Below are 22,097 nucleotides of genomic sequence, written 5' to 3' on the forward strand. Positions count from 1 at the left end.
AGCAGTCCCAGGTCTCTCAGCCCGTCCTCTTGGGAGAGGTGTTCCATCCCTTGGAATATTTTTGTGGCCCTTCTCTGGACATACTCCAGCAGATCCATGTCTCTCCTGTACTGAGGATTCCACATCTGGATGCAGTACTCCAGGTGAATCCTCACCAATGCAGAGTAGAAGAGCAGGATCATCTCCCTCACCCTGCTGGCCATACTTCTCATGGTGCAGCCAAGGATTCAGTTGGCTTTCTGGACTGCTAGAGTGCATAGCTGAGTCATGTCCAGCTTGCCATCCACCAGTACCTCCAGGTCATTTTTGGCAGAGCTATGCTCAATCCTTTCATCCCCCAGCTTGTACTGGTAATGGATGTTGCCTCGATCCAGGCGCAAGATAATAGTTGTGATAATGTTGATGTTTAATTTTAATGTATGCAATTTTAAAGCATCAGAGAAAATATTGCCAATGTGAATTTATTGAGCTTTTTTTGAGATTCCTTGTCCTCTGGATTCATAACTAGTTCTTCTGAAACTGTTTTTTCTTGTTTAATTCATACAAGCAAAAAGGAGGTGGAGAGTTTCATTTTTATTGATTCAACCTTAATATATTCAGAAAACAACACTGTCACATTAAAGAAAGACATATATCAAGATCTCAATGGGCTTGTATGCTGCTGGAACACAAGCTACTGAACAGTCCCGGAAGGACTCAGGTATTCCCTAAAAGTTACTGCTTTTCTGTGACGAAGATAGATAACTAATAATTTTAAACTCATGTTATTCTCAAACTAAGGCTTATGAGAATGATAGTTCACATTGTACTATTATTATTATTTGATGGCATGAATAATTATTCACCAGGGTTCAGCCCTAGCCTCTTGTTCTGGTTAGTCTGCTAGAATAAAACAGACTGCCTGATTCAGCTTTCCAATAGCATCTCACACGTATTCACAAGCAGATTTCATCATGCTGGAACACACAGAGAAAAGCAACTAAGCTGGTAAAGGGGCTAGGAAACAAGATGTATGAGGAGTAGCTGAGGGAGTAGCTGAGGGAAATGAGTTTGCTTAGTCTGGTAAAAAGGCTGAAGGGAGATCTTGACACTCTCTTCAACTAAGTGGAAGGAAACTATAGTGAGGTAAAACATTGGTCTCTTTTCTCTCATAACAAGTGATAGAAGAAAATGACGTTAATTTGCAATCAGGGAAGCTTAGACTAGATATCAGGAAAAATTTCTTCACAGGCTTTAGATCAGAATGCCCAAGGTGGAGTTGCCATTCCTGGAGATAGTTAAAAGAAGTGTGGTTGTGATATTTAGAGACATGGTATAGCAATGGGAGTTAGTAGTGTTAGACTGATAATGATCTTTATGATTTTAAGGGTCTTTTCCAACTTAAACGATTTTATGATTCTGTGGACAAAATCACTGAAGTCTGTATATGCCAGCCATCTAAGCTGTAGAGGGTAATTCAGATTGAAGAGGAAAGACAAGAGATGCGTAAATGGAACAAGGGGATACCAAGGACTCCCAATGTGGTGTTCTTAATATAAAGTGGGATATGCACAAACCATCTCATAGGAAATACCCAGGACAAGAGTCAAGTAAGGCTCTGAAATTACATTACTATCCTTGACTCCTGTGTCTATTTGAAATCCTAGGTAAGCATTTATTTGAAAATGCAAGTAAAAACCCAAAATCTACTCGACTTAAGGTATTTCAGTGTAACACCACATTCAATAAGGAAGGAATTAATGCTTTGTTTGTAAAACAGAGCACAAAGTTTTTACACGCAGTTGAGTGTTTACTTCAGAAATGGGAATTTCTTCTTCATATTTTTATTTGGAGGGAATGACAGCAGATGCTTTGTGCCTAACATTATATTGCAATTAGGAGATATATTGTTATTAGGAGATAAAGCTAGGATAAAGCTCATTCACACTTTTTTATCTATAAGGAAAAAAAAGAAAATAAAGATCATTGCTATAAGCATATGAAATTTGAAGGCAAGAGGCACTGGTATGTATTGACAGTGTTTCCTGCTGTTTGCTGAGAGAAACTTCTTCTCTCATTCAGGAAAATTCAGTGACAACACAGTCCATGAATGATGCTGAATAAGGACACTTAGAAATGTTTTCCACATAACATAACTTAAATGCTCCCTACTGTACACTGATAAATTCATGTTTTGTTTTGTTTTTTAATGATTTATTTGTTTGTTTGTTTTTAATGTGTGTGTGTTTGTGATTTTCTGGTTTTGTTTTGTTTTGTTTTAAATTGAAATATTCATATCTGAAAGAAGACAATATTCAGTCATAAAGGAAGAAGTCTGTGTTGTCCTTAAGATTGTTGCTGTCAGACACATGAACATATTTTATGTTCTATGGTAAAATATATAAATAACTAAATGTGCTTTATCATTTTTTCTACATCCATGTTGGTTTCCTGTGGACTGTTTCCCTTATTCTGCTATTACGGAAATACTAAGTGTGCAAATAAAGAGTGGTAGTAGGTCAAACGAAGGACAGAGGAGAAGAAAGTAGGTTTCTTTCTGTTCATGTTCTGCTGCTCAGCAAATTTTAACAGAGTGTAGAATTTAATCAAATTTACTTAGTTTTTCTGATGGCTTGCTAGGAATTGCTAACAGCAGTTTTTCTTCTATTACTATTAGCAACTATAATCATAGTTTGTTCATTTGCTTGCTTGTTGGTAACACTTAGAAATGGAATACAGATTCACTACTGGTGGGAACTGACTTATTATCTGTGAAGTAGTTTTTCTTCTTTGTAATTGTGATTGTTTCTAGCATGGTTCAGAAAGAAACGTACAGGTGGAAAAGTTGCAGTCATTTGAGTTCCAATTTTATAAACGGTCACACGTATAAATAACTATGTAAAAAGTTACAAACATCGGATTTTTTTTTCAAAAGTTCGTGGCAGAATTTTGCCCCATGGAAATCTATCTAACTTCAAATTAAACATCTGGGATATACGCATCTATATTTTAACTAATCATAGAGGCTTTGTTTGCAGAGAAGGGAGAGGAATTAATATTTTTAAGGTATGATTAATAAAATCAATTTTAAGTATCTAATTAATAATGAGATTCACTGAGTATTCTGATTCATCTCTTTTTACCATGGGGTATAACAGATGACCAGCTGAGCTCTGGAAGTCAGATCTTTATATTTTGGTACAGATTAATTTCCATTTCAATTTCCAGTTTCTCTCATTTCTAAAGTAAAGGAACATATATCGAACTGAATTACTTTGAAAAATGTAATTCTGTATGTTTTCTATGATAATTCTATGTGAATCATTTTAAGGCAGGTAAGTAACCTATTAATTTTAATGTCGCAACATCTAATATGCTAGAATCCAAAATATAGTCTTCCCAGCTCAAAATGAACATTATTTACTCCTGATTTTTGAGCAACATTCATACTTCCAAGGTAGAATTAAATCCCAACTCTTTTTACTCCATTTATTCCAGAAATTTTTTTTTTTCTTTTCTTTTTTTTTTTTTTTTTTTTTTTTTTTTTTTGAGGAAGGGGAGTTAAGTTTCACCATCCTTATTTCATTTCATATGAAGTGAATTCATATGATTTCATATGATTCATAAGCATAAATCTCCCAAGTTCACTTATAGTTAACTTTGTACCTCCCATAGGATATAGCATTTTATTAACTTTAAAGTTCCTGATGAACATCATATAAATCTCATTCTGAACATCTGAGTGTCTCAGAATAGACATGTGTCTACCTGCAACATGAGTAATTTTTCTTTTCAGATCATCTTTTTAAATCAGATGGCTGCATCTTGAAAGACTGGAAGCCAAAAATTGTAGTGTCTGAGTTCCATTCATGTTGCTCACTCAACAGCTGGTATTACCTCGCGAGTACTGGGGGAGTGAAAATATGAATGGAGGATAAAATAACAAGGTAGAAGAATAAAATGCAAATTAAAAACTATATTTCAGGGGATATAATTTCACAGAACAGAGAATGGCTGCATGCTTTAAGTCTGTAATAACAATGTACGTGCAGTGCCGAACACAAACATCTCACTTCTTGCATTAGATCTGAGATTTGAGATAGTGAAAGCCTTAAGATTCTCTTTTTCACAAAGGCAATATATTTCCCTATATTGTAATTTTAATACCAAAGCTCACACAGGGCTGAGTTACTAAGTTCCTTCTGGAATATATGTATTTCTTGATCCTAGACTATAGTTCCTGTATAGGCAGTAAAACTTTGTGAACACCTTTTTCCATTGCCTATGACAAGAAAATAGCTAGACAGCAAGATCTTTGCAGTTGCTATAACACTCCTTTGACCCTCAAAGTCGTGAACAAATAAACTCCTCCATGAGTTAAAAAATATATATTGAAAAAGGTGGTTAAAAAAAAGAGGTATACAATGTGAAATAACCTGACTCTTCTAAGGAGGAATGAAAGGAAAGAAGAAGAAAAAAAAGAGTGTCAAATTGTCTTGGAGAGTCACAGAGTAATCACAGCATGATGCCTTAATATTGCTCTGCAGTGTTTTCACTGTGATGTTGTATCAATACAAGAGCACATTGGGTCATGTCCGGATGACATGCTGCCATTATTTTGTAGTTCTCCGTGACTTAATTCATTGACTTCGTCATCTCTTCAGCTCTTCACTGTTGAATACCACTCAAGTATTTAAAGCACTGGATGCTTCCCAATGTGCACTAAAATTTAGTGTTTGCATGTTCAATTATTTTTTAGTCCATTCTTACAAAGGTAGTTCTGGAATAAATTACCTTCATGATTGAAAAATAAAAATAAAATAAAGTGAAACAAAATTAAAATAAAGTGAAACAAAACAAAAATATAATGAATAAATTAAACTAAAAATACTAAAAAATAAAATAATAAGAAAAAGGAATGGGAAAGGGACAACAAAATGAAGCAAAATGAGTCTAAGTGGTGACAAACAATGGAGCCATAGGCTCAGGAAAAAAAAAAACCTAATTAGTCAGGCACAGGGTTTCCTGCCAGATACTTACTCATTCCCTCATTTGCAAAGATGATCTAGGTGGTAAACAGAAATTGCATAACATCCGAAGTAACAGATGTCTCTCAAGAAGAGGGCTATTTTCTACATAGCAGATCTATAGCTTGCAGCACAGTATTTCCTCTGAAAGGAATGGGGAAGTATGGCACTAATTCCCACTTTGTTTCATGGACATAACAAGCGGCACAAGAGCTACATGATTTTCTCTCAATAATTTGAAATCCACTCACAGAATCACGGAATTACAGAACGGCCAGGGTTGGAAGGGACCTCAAGGATCATGAATCTCCAACCCCCCTGACACATGCAGAGCCACCAACCTCCACATTTAATACTAGATCAGGCTGCCCAGGACCCCATCCAATCTGGCCTTGAACACTTCCAGGGACGGGGCATCCACAACCTATCTGGGCAGCCAGCTCCAGTACCTCACCACTCTCACCACTCTCTCTGTAAGGAAATTTGATGTCCACCCATCAAATCCACATCCCTCCAATTTGGAGATAAGGATGTGGTGGGGGACCATGTCAGAGGCCTTGCTCAAGTCCAGGTAAATGATATTGGTCACCTTCCTCTTGTCCACCAATGCCGTCACTCCATCACAGAAGGCCACCAGATTGGTTAAGCATGACCTTCCCCTGGTGAAGCCGTGCTGGCTGTCTTGGATCACGTGCTCATTCTTCATGTGATCAAGCATGTCATCCAGGATGATCTGTTTCATGATCTTCCCAGGTACAGAGGTGAGACTCACCAGCCTGTAGTTGCTGGTTCCTCCTTGCTCCCTTTCTTGTAAATGGGAGTGACATGACCCTTCCTCCAGTTGCCTGGGACCTCACCTGACAGCCAAGACTTTTCAAATATGATGGAGAATGGCTCAGTAACCACCTCAGCCAGCTCCTTCAGAACCCTGGGATGCACGCCATCCGGCCCCATATTCAGTCTCATGAGGCGGTCTCGGACCTGCTCTGTCCTCACAGTGGGGGGGGATCTGTTGCCCCGGTCCCCACCTAGAGGTTCAGGGATGCACTCACAAATAATTCAGCCTTGAGAAAAGGAGACTGAGAGGGGACCTGATCCAGGTCTATAAATATCTAAGGTGTGGGGGGCAGAATGGCGAGGCTGGACTGTTTTCAGTGGTGAGTGGAGATAGGACAAGGGGAAACGGCTGGAAACTGCAGCATAGGAAGTTCCGCATGAATGTGCGCAAGAACTTCTTTACAGTGAGGTGACGGAGCACTGGAACAGGCTGCCCAGGGAGGTGGTGGAGTCTCCTTCTCTGGAGATGTTCAAGACCTGCCTGGATGCCTACCTGTGCGACCTACTGTAGGGAACCTGCTTTGGCAGGAGGGTTGGACTCGATGATCTCTGGAGGTCCCTTCCAACCCCTACAATTCTGTGATTCAATTCTGTAATTTACCACTGCTACTACAACTTCAAAAAGAGAAGGAGAAGACTCAGTTTCTCTCTTTTTTGTCCTTTTGTTTTTTTTTTCAAATTGCCTGGTTAAAATAACACTTCAACTATGTTTTTCCCTTCCTAGTGGAAAGGATGACATAGCCATAAGATACCATAAAATACGTCTGACTTGTGCAAATGAAAAAAATATTAGGATACAGATCATTTATATTTTAAGCATGCTTCTGCAGAACTTTCTAAATTGATATTTAAGCTCCTAAGGAAATATCCTGATGTCCCAAAATGCTAAACCATAATCTGAAAGTCATTTTTAAAAACCTGTGAACTATTATGGACAACATTACTGAAATCACAGACATATTTTTTATAGAAAGCTTTTGTAAGATATCTGTTACAGTTAGGTATATATAGAGAGTATATATATATACTCTCCCTCCCTCTCTCTCTTTATATATATTTGTAATAGATAAATAGATTACTCTACTGAGAAGGTAATATATTTATTTTTAATGAACAGATGTAAAACAAGGGAGAAAAAGTGGAAGTATTAAGATATAGATATATATGCATATATCTATATAGGAATATAGATATATGTATACATATGTATACATATGTATATATGTATGTATATATATATATGTATAGGAGACAGAAGCAACATTATGTGAATAGATCATCTATCTACTCTGCTAATACAGAATTTTACATAGAGAGTGAATGAAAGAGATATGAACTTTCTGGGAACCTCACATATGTCCTTTCACAGCATTTTTATATCTAATTTATTTTTGAAACTATTTGAAATAAAAAATTATAATAAATGAAATTTTAGCATAGACAATACTTATGCAGGGAGAAAAACTGAATTTTAAGTGTAAATTAAAATGAAAATCCAGTCAGCACTGCTTATCCCTCAGTGCATATACCAAAATCCTTTAAAAGTAGGGAAGGTGTTGTACATGTGTAACAGGGAGAATTCAAACTTAATAATTAACTGAGGATTTTTTATAGCCTTCAAAACTTCTGTAAATTTTAAAGGGGATGCATAATTATAAAAATATTTTTCCTTTCTGTAGTAGTAAATACTCCAGTGAAGCAATCTTCTTATATCATGTTGCATTATTATTAGAATAGAAATACAACAAATTCCAGCCAGTAATCTGCCCAAGTTAGCATTCCCCCAGAATGTCAAGATATATATTCATCAACAAACTTGCTGTGGTTGTTTTCTTTTTTTCTTTTTTTCTTTTCCCACTTTTTTTTCTCTATCTGAGAAATGAGATTTTGTTTTGATTTATGTAACACAAGCTTGGACTAATCATTATCAAATTTCCTTTACAGTGATTCTGCATGTAGCTGAATTCATTCAACTAGATGCATGATCCACTCTGCACATTTTAAAATAATCTTCTACATCTTATGTCACAACAGCTAAGACTTTGTTTCATGTTGTAATTAATAGGAGTTCCTGTTAGACACACTCTATGTTCTGAAGGCAGAAATAGAAAACCTGTAAATTACCTTGTCAAGGCTCATAAATCATCTGCTGTCCAAGGTCCAAAGCTCATGCACACTGCTTTCTCTTTGCACTTTGAAACATATTTCTTCATGCTTCCCCCCAAAAAATAAAAAGTTAGATATAACCTTTATTGATGCAGCTGATGAAAATTACTTTAGGAAGTTACAGACAGTGAGACATTGGACATGGACAAGGCCAAGTGAAACTGGATTTACACACCCGATTCAACTAGTTGATTGTATTGATTAAAACATTTACATTACACTTCAAGAACACAAGAGAATTTTTGTTAATCGTTCTATGAACTTTGTCATCACTTAATTTCCATCTGTGTCACATATACCTAATTATGTTCCTACATGGCTATTTTAATTCTGCTACAAAACCACCATTCTGACAGTAAGAAATCATCAGAATGAAAAAATGCACAAAGGGCATGTTCATTTATTTTACAAGAATTCCTGTAGCACAAACTTTGAAAGATGTAACATAACTCATTGTACCAATTATCAGCCCTCTATTGTTCTTTTTCATAATAGAAGAACATACAAGGTAAAGTTGTCCTTAAGTCGGCTTTGGTAAATGACAAGGGCACATTTAAGATTGAATGGCAGTCATGAAAAGCACTGCCCCGGAGAGTGAAAGCACAATTTACATTTTAATCATACCTATTTCTTCTAATTTCACTGTAAAGCTTCCCCAAACAAAAATATTAGAATTTAATATTGACTCCATGCAGAGCACTTGCTGCAGGAAAGACAGTAAGGAATAAAACTCCAGGAGAGTGTTTTGCTTCAGGGACTTCGTTGTTATCTGATTTTTACCTCAAACCAAAGTAAATGTGACTTAGCTCAACTGATGGATGCCTCTAGTCGAGGCATGATAAAGTAAAACAGCTCCCACTAAAGAAAAACAAGTTGCCAAGGATGTGACTCAGACTGACTTCTTTCTTTAGGAAATGGATCTTATGCAAAGATATTGTCCCCTGTTTGTGTATGTGTTTGTTGAGAGGATGTCAAGATTCCTTGTCCAACCCCTTCTGGCATCCCTTTGCCATCATTAAGGAGAGCAGGCCAGATACCAGACCCACAGGACAAAATCAAATGCTAATATTATCACAGAAATGTGCTCGTTTGGTGAGAACTCTATGGATCATGTGCAGCACTTCCCAACAGGAACACTACAGTCACATTCTTGAATTCATATTATAATTCTTTTTTTTTTTTTTTTTTTGTCCTTCCAGGTTCATCCTGTTTACTATGCTTTTCCCTCCCAAACAAATGGCAAGCTCTGTTTACCCTATTTTCCACAGTTTTGTTGACTTTGTATCTCCACTGCTACTATCATATACCTTCTCAGCTAAGACTTATATAGACAAAAAGTACAAAGATATTCTGAATGAATTCTCACCTGTGCAAGCACCTAATGTGTGGGAAGAACTAAGAAATGCCTGATTTTCAGGCACCCCATTGCTATTACAAGGTGCCTCTTAAAAAATTAATGCAGCTGGGCCCTAAACGTATGGCAGATGATGTTTGTGGGAGAGGGTAGCAGTGAGGTAGAAAAGGCAGCTGCCTGGAAAGCTTGTTGCTGGGTATTGAGTACATGGTGCTGAGCTGGCTGGACCAGAGGGAGGTCTGCAGCTGGCAGGATGAAAATCTCACACCTGCTCAGTGAGAAATTTTTGCTGCCCTGAGACAAATTACCATTGCCATTGAGGGAGCTGTCTTTACAAAGGACTGAATTTCCCCTCCACGCAGTGTCCAGATGAGGATCGAGAAAGACATAATAATACAAATGCAACTGCAGATATGCTCTCTTGAACTCAACAAGATTAAATGTTCAGGATAATTATAGTTTTAGAGCAAACAAAACTCACTGGTTCAGATTTGTACTGTGAAGTGAAGTGAAGTGTAGTGTAGTGTATTATCACAAAATTCATGGACTTTTAGAAAGAAGTGTCAGAGAACTCCAGAAAGGGTTTCATCCCATTCTCTCTTCATTGACTAACTTTAGGTCTGATGCCAAACACTTACATAAGGAAAAGTTTAGTAAAGAGAAACTTACCCAAAATATTGTGTTTTCTATCAGTGAAACCGTGTTTATGCCAGAACTTCATATTCTGTCAGCTGCCAAGATAAAGGTAAACATAAAAGGAAGCATGAATTTGAAAGACACAGGCTGTCAAAACAAATGATTAAAAGAAGACAATTTTATGGCAATAGATAAAAAAAAAAAAACACAAGTACATGAGTACAAAATTGTAAATAGTGGAAAATAATGTCTTGCATGAACAAGACTGTGCTTAATAAATAAACTACAATAACAAACCCACGCATTAGCTGTCTCTTAAAGATGTAATTAATTGCAGCTTGAAAGGAGAACCATATTTTTCAAGGTGATAAAACCAAGATGTTAAATAGTATACTTTCCTATTGCAAGCTACAAAAAATAAAAAAATAAAAATAAAATAAAAAATAAAAAATAAAAAAATTGTCAGTATCTTGCACAAAGGAAAATTATTCATTACTTTTTGTTAGTCTAGATTTTTCTACCTGCTTCATACCACATATTCTCTATTTCGGGCAGGGAAAGGAAGAGAAGGGGAGGGGAGGGAAGGGGAAGAAAATACATGTAATTTCTGACATCACATTTGATTGCAAACAAGACAGAAAAAATTCCTGATAGGTATTATAAATATTATTATATATTAAGCTGTGTCACGCTTTCCCTTCTAATGTTATTTTCATTTTAGTTTATGATAGTATTTAAAAAAAAAAAAAAAAAAGACCTCTACAAAAAGATTAATGAATTGTGGTTACTTTAACAGCAAATTATTTCTGTATAAAATCTTGTACATTCCTTTACCTCTGCTTTGTTTTTCCTATCTGTTCAACACCAGGAACTTTTTTTTTAAATATGATCTAGCAGCTGCCCAACATCTTCACTCCAAAATTCTTTACTTTGTTTTTGCCATTTCTATTATTCTTCAGTTGCTCTGTTTTTCAGCTCACTGGCTGTGGTTATCTAAGTGTCTTTAATACCCAAAGCCTCATTTAATCCCTCAGATTCCTATTTTACCTTATACTTCTTAAAATTCACTGTGATAATCAAAAAACTTCACTTGTGCATTCTGGTTTTCTGTACGTTACATTTTTCCTAATTCTAGACCTTAAGAAGAGATGAGAGAATTAAATCCATTAGTTTTTCACTTTCTTTTTTCTTAATTTCATACTGATAAAGGCATTAGTAAATTATTGTTCCTGCACTCATCCCCGTCAGGAAAGATTTGTTTATTCTTTGGAGGTGTCTCAATTAAGGTATTATCTCAAGCCAAGCATTGAATGTAGAACAAAAATTCGTATTTTGGAAAAGTGCAGGGAGTAAAATACCTGTATGAAATATCAAACTCAGTATATTTTTCATTTTCCATGATGGTAGCATTCTAACTGTTGTGTCTGTGCTAAGAAGTAGTGGTGCTATTTGTAGAATATATAAAGATTTTTACAGAACATAATAAGAACTCTTACAAATGTATGATTATTGTATATGCAGTTTTTCATTTCTTGTTTTTGTTTTGTTTTGTTTTTAAACATAATTACTATTTTTTAATTATTTTATTTCCTTGTCATGAGAATTAATAAATTATTACAGTTGTAACTTGAGGCTATTTACCTGCTCAAAATTTCATTCCTTTTGATCTTAGAACTTGTTTGTATCCCCTTTTTATAGTTTAGAAATTTTCTTATAGTCTTCAGACTACATACAAAACTTCTAACCCTTTAAAATTCAAGTACTTTAATACCCACAGATCAGAACTTTCAGAGGAGCTGCCCTCCAGAGGATTTTCAGTAGTAGCATTCATCATCTGTTTCCATATTTATACAATACCTCAACAGAAGTTAAGTTTGCTTTCCACTTTGTGTGTTAGACACAGTAGCATCAGTAGCACAGTAGCACAGTAATTATGAGAGAACAGAATGAAAAGGACGGGGAACAGAAAAATTTGAGTGATTCAAAGAAGAGCAATTCATATGTATTTTGCTGCTTTTTCAGGATAACTAACAATCTTAGCAGTTGGACAAGTAGGCAAAGAGTTTTTGCAGGTACTCCCCGGAGTTCAGAACAGTGGTTCAGCTTAAAGATGCTTTTAACCTTTAATATTAAAATCATAACAAAAATAATGTAAACTGGATCCTTCTTGCAGTTTTAGGAAAGAGTTCTTGTAATCTCGAGCACAAGGGCATGCTAGTGAGGAAATTTCCAGTCCATTAAATATATTTATTATTGGTCATTTCAGTTTTTCATAGAAGAAAAGCAATGTTACATAGTATCACTAATTTCCCACCTTTCTTGCCAACAATAGCAAGAGGAAGGATGAATATAGCCGATGGCAAAGGTGCCAGTATTAACAAGCATATGCATATGTAACAATTACACTACTTTTAGGTATCTTGTCAGCTCCTGAATTTCTGAGGAGTTTTCATTCTGTTATGTCACTGGCTTGAGAAAGATTTAAGTAAAATAGATCAATGAGATGGAAGTACGTAGGTCAGTTTGGTTTTGGTTATCTAATACCAGGAACAGAAGGGAATAAAAAATCTTGACCAGTTGTATCAGGTCAGTGCATTGTAACAATCATGGAAGATGCCTTAAAGATTTTAAATCAAGGTTTTTGGAGACATAATGCTAAAAGGTCCTCAGTTTCCTTGAAGACCTCAAGATAACTATGTGCAAAACTATTGCTTTAATAGATTTTTTTTTCTCTCTCTTTTTGTGTCAATTTTCTTACAGATTCTCTTATTAGCAACTGAGATTTCTGCAGGATTTTTTTTTCTTACTCTGAGAGATATTTGTCCAATATAAAAAACCCAACAGTTTCTTTCACAGTTTTTATGGGTTTGCTTTGTGAACAGAAAGACTTTTCAATCAATACAATGTCTGATTTTCTGGCTTCCAACAGCCTGTGAAAATTCAATATGAAATTCATTTTATCATTGCTAGTACTCAGGCTATGTTCTTACCCTGTAGAAGTGGTGCTGATGACAAAGAATGCCATTTATATAGATTTTCTGGCCCCTACTCTGCATCAGCTCTGAGCAGCCACTAATGATACACATTATCACATCAATTCATGCTTACCGTCCTATTTATTTAGATAGTTCAATCATTTTTTCACAAATACTTTACTAAGTTTGTGTGAAAGGATTAATATTATATAATTGAGACATTTTAGTTCATATATTTAAATCCAATATTCTTAGTGTTATTTACATAGACTGTTTTTTTTAAACAGCATCTGTTACTTCCTCAGGTCATTTTTTCTTTTATTTTGATCCAGTCTTTTCAATCTCATCTTGCAAGAATTGTAGGTTTTGTCCATACAGAAATAGATGATTTTTCCCATTTGACCATTTTTTCTTAAAGTGCGGTTACACAACAGATACTAAAGAACAGATAGAAGAAACTTCCTTGAAAGACCATTGTGGTTTAACTCTGGCAGGCAGCCCAGCACCACACAGTCACTGCTCACCCTCTTACATCAGTATTGACTAGAGAATGGAAAATGCAGAAGTGAGAAAACTCATGGATTGAACTAAAGACAGTTTAGTTTACTGGGTAAAGAAATGCTACTGCATGTGCAAGTAAAATGCAGCAATGAATTAATTCATTACTTCCTGTCAGCAGGCAGATGTATAACGACTTCCAGTAAAGTAGGGCTCATCACATGTAAATTTCTTGTGAAGACAAATGCCATCACTCTTGAATGTTCTCTCTCCCTCCTGTTATTGCTGAGCATGATGTCATAAGTTCTGTGCTATCCCTTTGAACATTTTGTGAAAGCTGTCCTGGTTCCATCCCCTCCCAGCTCCTTGTGTTCCCTTTCCTCCATGCTGGCAGGGCAATGGGAGAAGCTGAAACATTCTTGGCTCTGTGTAAGTGCTGCTCAGCAATAACTACACCATTGGTGTGCTAACAATACTATTTTCATCACAAATTCAAAACATAAAACTGTTCCAGCTACTAGGATGAAATTAATTTTATTTCCAAAATAAAATTAAATTTTATAATAAAAATTAAAGCCAATATTATAATAAAATTAAAGCCAAAACCTGTACAGACTTCCAGTTGTTATCAAGAATAACTAAATACCAGTCTTTTGTGATGATAACTAAAACTGTAAACCTCCTATATTACTTTAATTGAAATATTGTACCAATTGTGCCAAAAAGTCTTGCATTTTCATCATCTCTAAACATAGCTCTGAAAAAAATGACCATGTAATCTATCCACACTACCCAGAGGTTCCTTGTCATGGGTTTGACATTTTTTATAACTACCTTGTCAGTCAGAATCTGAACCTTGGTGTCTTCTGTTTTCTGACTTCATCCCACAAGAAACATTTCAAATTAGATAGACTGTAGTAGATATTCTCTGATATGAAAATTGTTAACATATTCCTTGCAGTGATTAAACATGAGATTAGCTAGTACTCCAAGGTGTTACACTTCACATGCAGCACTCATTGAGTTTTAATTTCCTTGTTTTTCTTTTTCCTGATTACCATATAACAGTTTTCCTTGTTTTGCTCACATTGCTATCCTTATATGTGTGTAAATTAAGCTATTATGACAAGAAGTGATTTTGTGTTTATCTTTCAGTCAGTTAGCTAGAGAAAATAATACTCTAAGTTTTCTTTATCACCCTTCAAGATCTTTATGATAATACCTCTTCTCTATTTGAATATAGGTAATGAATGAAAATCATTCTTCTTTCCAGTCCTTCTGACTAATTCTATTAACTGATATAAAAGATCTCTGTAGGGGTTTTGTTAAACATCATGAGATTTCACATCACAAGAAGTACACATCACAAGAAGATCTCTGGAAAGATCACACACAAACAAAGAACCAAGACACATTCCCTTCAGCTAAACTGGGGGAAAATAAATAAATAAATAAATAAATCAGCACACAAAAATGACAGACTATTACTCCAAGTTTAGAATATATTTTATTATCTTGTAGATCAAAAATACCAAGACACACAAGACTGGATTTTGAGTCTTTTTTCTTTTTTTTCCCTTCAAAAACATCATGACATTCTCTTTAAAAATTTAAAAAACATGATTTAATTATTTGAAATAACAGCCAGTATGTACCCTTACAGCTTAAAGCAAATGAAGACCCTGGTGAAGAATTATGGCAAAAGCTTTAAAAATAAAAGTAATCCTGCTGAGTTCAGAAGGGCTATCAGTAACTCAAAACAAAGAATTAGAACTACAGATGAAAAAAAAAGTAGCTGTTTATAATGATCAATTTGTCTTTTTGGTATTAGGAAATGTACTGAGAATCAGGATAGAGTATTGGAAAAGGAAAGACGGGTAAACGGTTAGTAAGCATTGTAAAAAGACAGACGCCCCCTAGGAGTCCAGCAGAGGGCCACAAAGATGGTAAAGGGCCTGTAGCATGTCCTATGGATATGGCAAAGAACCAATTGGGAGTAATTAGCTAAAATTTGAATTCATTATGTGTAAACTGAGGACACAAGAGTATCACATTTTCTGTTGAAAAATGTATGGATGCCAAATGCTGCACAATGGTCATGCAGGAACACGACAGAGTATTGATAGTAAGTATCATAAGCCATTTCACGAGTCAGAGATCCGCTTTTGGTTAGGCTACACGCAATATTCTCACAGGAGTAAATATTGGTAGGAGACAACTCTATCACAAAATCAATTAGATACCTATTTTATCTGAAATTAATTCAAATAAAATGCCCTGCATTTATTTCAAATGTGTTGAAGATACTAAAATCTATTTCTTAAAAACATGCAGTTACAACCTAGTAATTTTGTGGAAGATTTATAATGTATTCATTTCTTTTCTCCAGTTATAGATTTGTTCTAAAAGTGCATTAATGTGGATTGTGATACTGTTTTCACATTTCACTTCAATCTATTTTAAGATAATTAAATACTATAATAGAATGACAATAAGTCACTGCCTATGCACTCATCCTACAAATAGTAATAACATTAAATACAATTTTTCTTTTGGCTTCCTGTATTTTCTGTAAAGCTCGGATGACATAACAGGATTTGCGCTATTATTAAAAACTCTAGGAATAGTGAAAAACTTTGAGACAACAAGATAAGTTTCCTCACGGATTTTATGGTCTTCATTCTTTTCATTCATTTGGCCTAAGTAGATCTCACATGAATTTCTGTCAGTTTCCCAAGAGTGTTTCTTAAAAACTCAATTATTAGTAAAAGAGATCTTTTCAGTCAAGATCCTGGAAAGTCATAAAACTCTCCTCTAATGTGATCTCTCTTTATCATCTTACAAAATCCTGGGTGTGCCACTGTTGTATGATTAGAAACCAGCTCTCTGTGGTTGTATAGCAGTCCCTCCACATAAAGATCTTGTAATAGCTTCAAGCCCAGAGGCCCAGAAGTGTGTCGAGAAACGTACAACAAAGCTGGTGAGAGGTCTGGAGCACAGACCTTATGATAAGTGGCTGAGGGAGCTGAGATTGTTCAGTCTAGAGAAGAGAAGGATCAAGGGTGACCTTATCACTCTCTACAACTGCCCAAAGGGATGTTGTAGTGAGCCAGGGATTGACCACTTCTCTCACGTAACTAGTGACAGAACTAGATGGAATGGCCTCAAGTTGCACCAGGGGAGATTCAGGCTGGATGTTAGGAAATACTACTTTTCTGAAAGAGTGATCAGGTGCTGGAATGGGCTGCCCAGGGAGGTGTTGGAATCACCAACCCTGGAGGTCTCTGAAGAACATGATTTAGTGAGAACTATTGGTGATAGGTGGACAGTTGGACTAGATGATCTTGTAGGTCTTTTCCAACGTTGGTGATTCTATGATTCTAAGTGTTGTAGTTTAAAAACAAGTTGACAATGTGGAGACAAAATGGTCAAGGATACAAAAATACTTTAATCACTGGTCTGTGCAATTATTATTTTTTTTTAATTAAAAGACTTCCCTGTTCCACAGGAAAGGTGATGAAGTCCAGAAGTCAGGTAGGTTATTACAGCAGTTCTTCATGTGACCTCCCAGTCCCCATAGGCAACAAGATTGGTGCGTTTAGGCAGCTCTTCCAGCAATGCATTGCATAGTCCAGGGCCATGGCTGTGGGTTCCTCTGGGGTATCTCATTCCACATTTCTCTCCTTTTCAGTTCCTGAAGTCTCTCTTGGGCTTCCCTGCACACAGCTAACTTCTCACATTAATAAGAACACTCTCGGTTACAGGAATGGGTTGAGAAAAACCTATTCTTGACAGACTTGTACAAATTTCTGTATTGGCTAACAGATGGCTCTTGTCTTTGGAGCTTGCAGCCTGCTCTTCTAGTAGCTTCCTGACAAGTCTTCAGCCTTCTCAACAGTCAGCAGGTTGTTAACACTCCAGGTATTCCTGTATTCCTATAATGTTATGGGATAAAGTAGTAGTTAATTGTGTTACACTAAGGCTAGCATCAGCGAGGCCCAATCTATGCCAACTGGCATATAAAGCCCAGAAAAGGTTTATTCTTTTGAGTGTTACTGAATTGAGTCATTCAAGTGAGAGATTCTACCTTAGAAATACACTGTTTTTTAAATCATAACATATGGGAACTGTAAGAAAACAGTAGTGTCTCAGTGCATCATTAAGGATGAGGAAATTCAAAACTTCTGGAGATTAACAGTACAAAAATACTTCCAGTTGTTTATTATATATCTATGAAATCACTCATTGCTTTGAGGTTCCCTCAGGTCTGTTATTACAATCTCTGCTCCTCTGCACAAACTTCAGGATGAAAATCAATCAGGTTTTAATATCACACTCACTCTTGATTTTATGACTTTGAAGAGAAAAACTTAGCAGCTTTCTTCCAAAGAAACAGAATGGCCACAGATTTGCCTCTCTGTGCTAACACGATTAAAAAAGCAATAGTGGTTCATTTTGCTGCTCAAGTCAGGGGAGGTCATTTAAAGTGGCTTAAAAACTTCAGTTACAATAATGAGCTCTGATCTGATTACAGACATCGAAGTCTGGTTTGCAACTGAGGAAGTATAAAATTGATGGTTATGGTTTAACCCAGTGGCAGCTCAGCATCACACAGCTGTTTGCTGACTGCTCCCTGAGTGGGGTGAGGAAGAGAACTGGATGAAAAAAAAAAGAAAAGGCAAATATTGTGAATTGAGATAAAGACAATTTATTAAGACAGAAGAGGAAAGAAAAATAATAGTAATGATAATAAATACAGTAGTTCCTCGCTTCTTCACTACAGTAATCATGTTTTCCTCCAGCCTTCCCATATTACCTAGCATGAATAATTCTTTTCTATGTATGATATAAATGTATATGTTTATAAATAAATATGAAGTGAATAAATATCTGAAGTAAATATGTGATCATAATCAAATATACAGTTCTCTCTCAGTTTTCCACCAACACAATTCAGATCTCTGCTAACAAAATGTGGGTAATTAAAAATACATTCCTGTACTCTATAATATAGTTTACATTAGGGAGAGTATGGTTCAGTGTATATTTATCTATTTTATTTTACTATTTTATGGTACTTAGAATACTTAGGATTTGGATTGATCTTTTTTCCCTCTGGCTACTTCATGTCTCAGCTTCTTTAAGGCACAGTGCCAAATCCAAATGGTGTTTTTGTACAACCATTATAGAATCAAGTTTGGGAATACATGGGTTACAAAGGTGCCATTGCATGCATAATGTCATAAAGCAATCTTAAAACCCAGCTACACATAACTGATTCATTTCACTGTATTAAACTTGAAGTACTACAATACAGACAAATATATATGATACTTTTGTCAATGGGAAGTGAATTCCTCTGCCAGCATTAATCAAATTTCAGGCAAACCTTTTTTAAATTAGCATCCTCATATACAGTCCAAATAGTTTGTCTTTTTTTATTGGCAATATTTTCTCATGAATTATTGCTATGTGAAATCCAAGGTGATGTGGAATTATTGGCTGTAGCCTGTTGAATTACAGCTGTGTTATTTTGTATAGCTTATTAAAGATTAATAGCAGAGGCATTTTCTCTTCTTAGATCACAGATCGGTTGCTAAATCATGCCAACAAAAGGTGTTTTAAATAAAGGTAACAAATCACCTATATTTCCTATTCAGTATATGTTCTCAAACAAAAGGGGAATTAAGTATTCATGTTACCCTGATGTGAAATCTCTATCATTGAGACGAAACAGTTCATGTTTTGTAATGCCAGGTTCATTTAGTGTGAGCTTTTCCTCTCTATTTGTTTTTCACTCATTACCACAAGCTAAATTCTCAAGCATGCCATTCATGAACCTCAATGACTAAGAGTAGGAGACTACAGGTTCCTCCTGACAACATTTAGCTAAGAAAATACATACTTATATACATACATATATTTACACATATATTTAGCTATTTGATTCAGAGTCTGCATTACTTTTAAAACGCAGTAATATACGGACAGCTGTGCCATCACAATTGCTCAATAATAACACCATATTCTAACTCTGATGCTAAACTATCTGCTGACTACCTGATCCAACCTTTGCAGAACACAATGGAGCTTGGCTCAGGTTTAAAGTTCTAATGAGAGGAATATAAAATATTCATCTATTTCTCTGAATCACACTGCTTCAGTAATTAGTACTTTTTTCAGGTGGAAAAAAAGCTGTATTTTCTTGCATCAAAGATCCCTTTCTGGCAATTCTGTGTTTCACAGAGAACATTGCACACAGGTGTCACAAGTGTATCTGCCAAGGTATAAGTATTTTGGAATGTGCTTATGCTCTTTTTGCACAGATTGTTATTTATGGCCATGATAACTTCCATTGTCACCCTTTTCAGCGCTTGCTCCGACTCCAACTTCTGCTTGCACGCATGGACTGACTAAACCCCTGGGGGGGTAATGTGTCTCACTGAAGAAACCCTACAATCATAGAAGACTCAGGAGATGGGCAAGGGCTATGTGCCCATGAAGCTCAGAGAATAATGCAGGGTGTGAATGGACACAGCTGCTGCTAAGAAGCTGACTATGTCAAAACAAAGGGACCAGAGGGTGGCCTTTGTTTTAGATTATCAGCTATCAACTGCTGAGTAGATCAGATGGTGATGTTTCTCCCCGAGTTTATTGAGTACGAATGTCTCTGAATTAACCAGATTTGCATGGGGGGAGGGAATACATGGCTTATACCTACACAGAACACATTAAACAAGAATTTCGAAGAGAGCAATAAGCCTCAGCTGGCTTCAATCCACATAGTTGTTTGGAAGTAATGAGAACGCAGAGTAAATGTTGCAATTGCTATTTTGCACTTGTGTAGTGGTCTCAGTAAGTTAGAGCATCACTTTTTTACATCAAAAATCCTTTGTCACATCAGATATCTACCAATACATAATATTGATAATCATTATTACACTTTCATGTATGAAATATCTAAATTAAGATAGTCAGAGTGTACTGCACTATGATGCTTGCAGTGCATAGCCTGAGGTAGCAATGGATTGCCAGTTCACGATCTTCCTATTTTAAAGGACCTCTGCTTCTAGCACCCCTTGCTTAAAGATAGGTGGCAGTGATTGAGGCTGGTTTAACAATCACTTTATCAGTTTAGCAAAAGGAATCAATGATTCAAATTGATTCACATAAGAGGAACTGCGGATGCTACATCCCTAGAGATGTTCAAAACCAGGTTGGATGGGGCCCTGGGCAACCTGGTATGGGAAACAAATGTTGTTTCTGCATTAGAATTGTATAATATTATTTTTATTTTATGATCTCCGCTATCCGCACTATCATAGTTCTTTTTGGGAGTCCTTCTACTTAACTTGGGGAAGATCTCTGATAAGTTTACATCACTTATGGTATAGATGAACCTTCCCAGGAACTCACACTCTGTATATAGGTGTATATATGTATATTTTGTCATACACACTGCAAGAATATCTTGCACGAGAGCAAACCAGAGAACAAGCCATGGCACGCTCGAGGAAGCGCCTGACATTGGGAAGGCCTGACATCATCCCGCAGTACTCTTTGTTTAACCATGATGACTTTAAAGAAAATCACCATATCAATAGGACAAGGAGAGCACCGAGACATCTTGGAAACAACAGGATGACTACTGACTGGCACCAGATAACAAATAAATTAACAAGTAAATAGCAAATGTAAACCTTCTGATAAGATTGTGAACCTGGAGTACCCAGCCATTGGGGAAACAGGGGAGGGGGGAAGGCAAGGGGGAGAAAACAGGGTATAAAGGCTGCCATAGGTGCGCTCCTGCTTGCGGGATGCCTGCCATTGCAATCGCGAATAAATTCTGCTTTTATCAGAGATACCGTCCTGACAAAATTACTTGGATTATTTCCAACACTGGTATAATACCAGACCCAGAGGCTAGTGACCCTGCCTATGGCAGAGAGATTGGAACTTGATTATTGGAGTTCCTTCCAACCCAAACCATTCTATGAAACCTTGTCAGATTTTGGATGAGATCAGATATATTTGCCTTTGACCAACATTCAACTCACCTAAGAAAGGCTCTGGCTACAGTCTGGTAATAAAGAGGGAATAGGTTACCTCTTTCCAAGGACCATAACTTGATAGAAACTCCCAAAGGAAGCAATCGCTAAGTAGAGATGCTTCCTATTTGGCTGTCAGCCCTTAAATGAGGCTCCATTCGCACTGGTGAACTGCTTGCACCTGTACTCCCAGGGCTAGCCATGCCCCTTCACCAGATGCTCAATAACAAGTTCAAGGCACGCTCTAAGGGTTCCCATTCACCTTGTTGTCATCTGACGTGTTGTTTAGGAGAGAACTTCTGGAACTGTGCAGGTAAGGGAGGAGACTTCATGGGTTCACTCAAGCAAATGCTTGTATAGACTATATTAACTGTATAGATTAAAAACAAACAAAAAATAAACAGAAGTGATTATTTTGTATAGAACTACATCAGATCTTTCATTTAGAGCTTAAATAATTTAAGGGTAAGTTGTATTACTCCAATTTCTAAGAGGGAGATGAGATTCTTTTAATAGCTGTATACCTGGTGTGAGATTAAGAAACAACGGTTCAAATGTTGGTTCAACCAGTTTATTA

General features: G+C 36.2%; 1 long non-coding RNA gene across 1 annotated transcript; it reads right to left on the reverse strand.

The window, feature by feature from the left end:
* Positions 1-16,900: 16,900 nt before the first annotated feature.
* On the reverse strand, positions 16,901-21,644 carry LOC125692502 (uncharacterized). Its single transcript, XR_007376735.1, has 2 exons — positions 21,530-21,644; positions 16,901-17,407 (listed from the first exon to the last, which is right to left on the reverse strand). It is a non-coding gene; the product is annotated as an uncharacterized LOC125692502 (long non-coding RNA).
* Positions 21,645-22,097: the final 453 nt, after the last annotated feature.

This window comes from Lagopus muta, chromosome 1 (assembly GCF_023343835.1).
Source record: "Lagopus muta isolate bLagMut1 chromosome 1, bLagMut1 primary, whole genome shotgun sequence".
Classification (NCBI taxonomy): domain Eukaryota; kingdom Metazoa; phylum Chordata; class Aves; order Galliformes; family Phasianidae; genus Lagopus; species Lagopus muta.